Here is a 6,689-nt window from a genome sequence, read left to right as displayed (position 1 = left end):
GAGGTTGAGGAGAATGGCGAGACGAAGCTGCAACAATGACACACACACACACACACACTAAATGCTTCAGGCGGAGGTGGCAAATCAACAACTCTCTCTCTCTCTCTCTCTCTCTCTCTCTCAACAACAACCGCCCGCTTCCAACGGAGAAAAGAAACCAGAGAGAGAGAGAGAGAGAGAGTAGTAGTAGTAGTAGTAGTAATAGTAATAGTAATAGTAGTATGTAGAATGTAAGTACTATTATAGGGATCGGCAACGGTTCGGTTTAGGCTTAGCCGGTTTGGCATTATCCAAGCCAAACTGGCTAAGCCTAAACCGTTTAGGGGTTTTCAAACCTGAACCAAACCAAACCAAACCGATCCCTAAACCGGTTTAGGGTAAACCGGGTTATCCCAAACCGGTTTATGAACCAGCTTGTAAACCGGTTTGTGAACTTCATTACACAATTCTATTACAATTTATCATTGAACTTCATAACACAATTCCATTACAATTTATCATTGAACAATCCCCCTCCAATATGCTCCAAATGTAGAATGGTTACCAGGCTTAGAGAAAAACAACAAAAAAAACGTAAAATGAGAAATGCAAGGCAAATTTAACTAATAGATAATTAAAGAAAAACAACGAGAAAAAATTGACTATTCCAAAAATGTTAACTATTCCAATAATTGATCGTCATAATTGTCCCAAGCCATAATATTCCAAAAAAAAACACTTGTCCAAGTATCAGTATTCAATAACATCATCCTCTGCAATAATCTCTTCTAAAAACACGTTCGCGTTCACAAGTGGAAGGATTGCGCATTCCACTTGTAGAATCTTCTTAAAACGAAGCAAATACACCCTCTCTACAATAATTGGATGCACTAGTATCACATGTTCCTCAACTTGATAAGAATTTGCAAATATAAAAATACATGATAGATCTACGAGTGGAGATCATTAGAAATCATGCAAGTTTAGACATGTTGATAAGTTAATGTATCTAAATAAAGTTCAACTATGGCTCAATATGGCACTATTGTGCGACAAGGGAAACACTAACTTAAAGACTTATATTAATTAGGTAGGTTTTACAAAATTATGAGGTGTACTTGTATCCATACTAATAAAATGAGATATAATTTATACTTTGACCCATACGTGCATGTATGTAATTGTCGAAAATGTAGGATAGTGCACATTAGGATAAGTGATTGGAATAACTAACTTATTAAAGTATTCAATACTTATATTAAAAGTTGATCTAATCTATTCCTCAGTTTGTTCATATGGGATCAAACCATATGTGTATATAATTGTGCACAATGTAAGGCAGTGAACTTTAGGATAATGTCGTGGAAATAACAAACCTATTAGGCTTTCATACCTATATTTAAAATTGATCTACTCTATTGCTTAGGTGATTCACACAAGATCAAACTCCGAACGATAACGCAACTGGAACCATTATCAACACACTACACAATCTAAGCAGCAATGGAATAGAAACTAGACCTGTTTTAACAATATAAGACAAAGATCCATAATAACAACATGGACAGTCATGGCAATAATTATAGGGCCATGTTCTGTTAAGGTTAGCTTGGACCAAAATCAGCCTCCATTTAAGCTAGTTCATGTTTCTCCATAAGTTTGGTAGTCAGCTATGCACGCGGTGAAACCAATATCATAAATCTACTAATGAGGTATATAAAAATAAAATTGAAACATATAGATGATTATAAAGAATAGAATCCACCAGGTAAAACCCAAAATTTGTATTAATAATGTGAAATCTTAACAAATCGTCAGTGTCATATTCTTTATAGAGTCTATTACATAGCAATCAATTCATCTACGTCATTTTCTTCATCATCTTGTGTAGAACTGTCTTCGGCTATACGTGCATTGGTTTCCCCTGTTAGCCGGGCCAACGAAATATCTTCTATAAGCTCATCATCAAGCTCTATTAGCTCTCCCGGTTCGCCGGCTAACGGAGGAATAGGCTCTCGCGAAGCGGGTTGAAACCTTTCTGTATTGGCGAGGTTCTTTGCACCGACCTCCTCATCCTGGTCTGGGCACTCCCACAAAGCCTTAATCCGCATATTAATAAATATAACTTGGTCCTCGTCCTTCTCCAATGCAACTGTATTCCTAAACAGCTTCAATGCACATGCTGACGTAGTTCCTGTGATGTAAGTAACAAGAAGATTTAGTTGTCAAACGAAAAAAAAGGGATTGGTTATCTCAAGATCGTTACCCTAGTTCGAGGAATACCTGTGCCAGAAAAGAGATCTAATATCCAGTCTCCTTCGACAGAAAACATCTCGATCAAGCGCATCATAAGTCGTTGAGGTTTTTGGTATGGGTTGACAAGTCCCCGTTCTGTCGTGGTGACATGTCGCAATTTCCGAGTCACTGCTGGATATACCAACAGATTTGAACCTCCCACTTCATTAGAATGCTCTTTGATTCTCTGTTTTTTAATTTCATCGAAGTAGCCAACCGTTATGTATTCAATGGCATTAACGAACCGAAAAGTTGGCCCTCTATTTACATTGGTCTTGATCCTATAAAAAATAATTCATCGAGTTAAAAATAGATTCAACAACCTTAAGAATTGCTATATAATGAAAGACACCTATAAATAATCCTTACCATGCAAGGTTCTCGATGCCATGGCAACGAGATCTCAAAGCTTGAGCTACCGAGTACCCTTGGTCCATACTATGAAAGACAACTATTCGCCACAAGGATGCGGTCGTTAGCTCAGCGAAATCCTTGACCATCTTCTCCAATTGTTTAAACCTAAACGGTTCATCGTCGTATGATGACCCAGCCATTCGAAATCCGTAAGGAATATCCGCAATCATTAGCGTATATTCCTTCTTTGGCACCTTCTGGATCAAGTCGATGACATCACCGCAAACCACATTGTAGTAAAGATCTCTCGTAATATCTTTCTTGTGGCTAAATTTTTTAAACGAGCCATCTTCCTCCATTTCGTACGCCTTGACTAAGCGACGATCCTTTTCTTTTCTAGCTCGCTCGAGATGTGCAAGGAAGGATGTAGGGAAATCGTGTATATCCTTAACTTCTCCTTGTTTCTTGCCTCGACACGGTTTCTAATAGAAGCAATAGGACATCAGGTATTATTACGCAACCTCTACATATGATGAAAGGGTAATGAAAAAATATCAATACTAACCCAATCCTTGAATGCAATAAAATACTCTGATAACGCCTTATACGAAGACGTTAGAGGATAATCCTCGGTCACTTGTTCCCAAGTTATACATCCAAGTTGTTTCATCATTACTTCTTGGATCTTCATGTACACCTTATGACTGTAAAATTAGAAATCAAGATTAGAACTTTGAATTACACCAGATAGACTACAATTTCAGTATTTGAAAGACTTACTTATTGAACTCGGTGACCATTTCTTCAAGGCTTAAATCTTTCGCCACAACCCTTGACAAAACGGACACAAGAAGCTGCTCGTCCTTAATACCTTGCATCGCTCTCCATAGAGACAGCTTCATGTCGTCTGCCGCTTCTTCAATTGTCAAGTCAATTCTCTTGGCGGCTTGTGACTTTAATTCTAGTTGAGGGTCAACCCTACATTTCTTTTGTCGTTGACCCTTTACCTCCTTATTCTCCCACATTGAGAAGATTTGATCTTGGAGGTCCCATACTTCTCCATCTCTGAACGCCAATTGAAACCAAGATTCATACTTTCGAAGACCATCGGACCTAACATTATCATCTACCACAATGCCGACTTCATGCAGACATTGACGTCGAAGGCCTGGATGTAACTTCACACCAAACTTTTGTTTCACATCTAAATACTCGTGGTGGAAGAACCGGATTCGCTCAATAGACGACATTTTCTGCCTATAGTCATTATCATTATTATGGTCCCATGCCAACAGCTTAGCCTCTTCGGTTGTGAGCCCAACATATATTTTGCACTCGGCATACTTGAAGAAGAAAGTGGTTGGATGTTCTCTGACAAGTTGTCGACGTGCCTCTGCTGAATGCGATCCACCAATGACAAAATAATTATATTGATCATGCTTTCTGATATCAAAATCTTCAATGGTTTCACATTCTTCAGGATCCACCATAACAATAAAAGGCACCACTGTGGCATGAGGATTAATTTTCATTTTTTTCTTGAGATTTTGAACATGCATGCGATGAGGCTCTCTAATCTCAAGTGGTCTTCGACCTGTTTTTTCATCAATAGGGGGCCGATGGATGTGTGTTATATGCAAATTAAATACTTGCCCTTTCCTGACCAGCTTCCGTTGCATTAACTCTCTTCTTATTTTATTCTGCTCGGATGACAAAACACCCGAGGCCAGCTCAGCTCCTGGCGTCCCCTTATTATCCTCTTCTTCATTGTCACTTGTCGAATCCGTATCCGACATTTTCGTTGTCTTCTTCTTGGCTGGTCTTGACTGGACTTTGGATACCTTTTTAGTGGCCTTCAAGTGGGAGGGCTCTTCATCTCGTAGAGTTACATGGCCTTGTATATAAGGCCTCAAGGTAACAATCAGGTTTTGTGAGTTATCAAGTGCTTTTTTGAACACTTCAGGCCCACAAGATTCCTTTACTAAAAGGTCTTCTGAAAGGAACACTTTGCGTACCCCCTTGGAGCACTCTATCATTACCAGTATGTTGGCCGAATCTGCATCTTCGTAGTCAAATCGTAGAATTCGGCCATACATAAATGGAGTTTCTTTTCCTAGCTGCCCCTCACCCTTCTTCTTTGCTGTATACAATACGACTTTTTTCTTTGAGTCGATATATTGCATACACCATTCCTTGTCCGTTAGATCTCGGTCAGGAAGGTCTTCGCCTCCAGTAGCGGCGACAATTTTCTTTTGGCTTACATCACTATGGGGCTGAGATTTTGTCTCTTCGTTAAATAGAAGCTTTTTTCCTCTCTTTATGGACTCCGGAGTTACCTTGGTCTGGGCTTCGATTGGAGAACCTTGTATGCGAAGCTTAATTTTCTTCACGGGTCGGTCTGACAGATTCTCAAACGACCTATTTAAGAAAGTATATGCAAAAACATAAGTTAGACAGTTACGTAGATTGAAGTTGTTATTATAATGAAGAACAGTTTCTAGGAGCAGTAACATATTCAAAAATCTATTGTAGGCATGGCTATTCAACCTAGAAAATATATATCGTAATAAGTAAAACGGGTTATATATTCTTTTAAATAGTAGATATGACTTATATAGATTCTAAACCTATATTGATGAGAATTTGCCATAGTGAATGCAATTTGTAGATCATTTTCTACTATTTTAAGCTAAAGTAGGTCAAAAAACACCTATAATTAGAGCTTGTATTTGTTTAGAAGTAAGTAAACTCAACATAGAAAGACTGATTTTGACAGACAATTTGATAACATTTCCACCCCGTAAACGATTTTTCTCTCTCAAAGGCTACACTTTAAACACGAACTCGATACGCCGTATCGAGTTCGTGTTTAAAACCTATACTTTAAACACGAACTCGATACGGCGTATCGAGTTCGTGTTTAAAACTTACCTTTTAAACACGAACTCGATACGGCGTATCGAGTTCGTGTTTAAAACTTACCTTTTAAACACGAACTCGATACGGCGTATCGAGTTCGTGTTTAAAACGTATACTTTAAACACGAACTCGATACGGCGTATCGAGTTCGTGTATACAATACAAATATTTACACACGAACTCGATACGCCGTATCGAGTTCGTGTATAAATATTTGTATTGTATACATGAACTCGATACGCCGTATCGAGTTTTTCGGGAAACGAAACATATTTACAAAAATGTCCACAGTGTCAGAGGCCTACCTGGACTCCTCGCGCTCGACTCTCTTGGAAGACATGGTTGATCGTGTTGTGTGGAGGCGGAGATCGCGCTTTCGTGCTTTGTGCCTTGAGTGCTCTGTGTGCTCTGTGTGCTCTGTGTGCTCTGAGTGCTCTGTACGCTCTGTACGCTCTGGTGAGTGAAATATGATGAGGTCTTCCTATTTATAGGGATTGAACCCATGGTTAAAGTAACCATAGTCATCTTAACCAATGTTGGTAACTTTGAGGATAGTTAGTTTGTAACCATAGTCACATTAACTATAGTAACTTATGATTGTATTAATGATTACAAAGTCAAACTAATATATTGATCAATCTTTTATACTCATAACAACCTACAATCACTTCAAAGGTTATGAAGGAGACAATGATAGAGGTTCATGAATGTACCAATGATTGATTACTAAAAGCAAAAATTTTTATGACTCTCAATAGTTATGTATTAAAGATGTGGGCATGAATTAACCAATGATTGATAAGTCTAATAATTAAAATGGTGAGCCTTAAAGAATCAATGAGTGAGACGTTCTATATCAAAATGGGTGTCATTAATTAGCCAATGATTTTAACATGAATCCAACATATTCAAGGCTTGTTAATGATTAGTTTTATATTTTACTTGATTTAACATCATTTAGATCTAGTTTATATAATGATTGATAATTTAAGTTAAATTACTTTATTAAAAATAATTTTTAGATGTATTGTATTTTAATAGAATATTACATAATATAGACATTCTAGTGATTTGGCTTTTGTTTAGAGAGAAGTTTATGTTTAGGGAGGAGTATATGGTTAGAGAGGAGTATAACTTAGAGA

This window comes from Azolla caroliniana, unplaced genomic scaffold, assembly GCF_043228905.1.
Source record: "Azolla caroliniana isolate FFs.n. ecotype wild unplaced genomic scaffold, voAzoCaro1.0.p SCAF_15, whole genome shotgun sequence".
Classification (NCBI taxonomy): domain Eukaryota; kingdom Viridiplantae; phylum Streptophyta; class Polypodiopsida; order Salviniales; family Salviniaceae; genus Azolla; species Azolla caroliniana.
Note: the sequence above shows the minus strand (reverse complement) of the source record.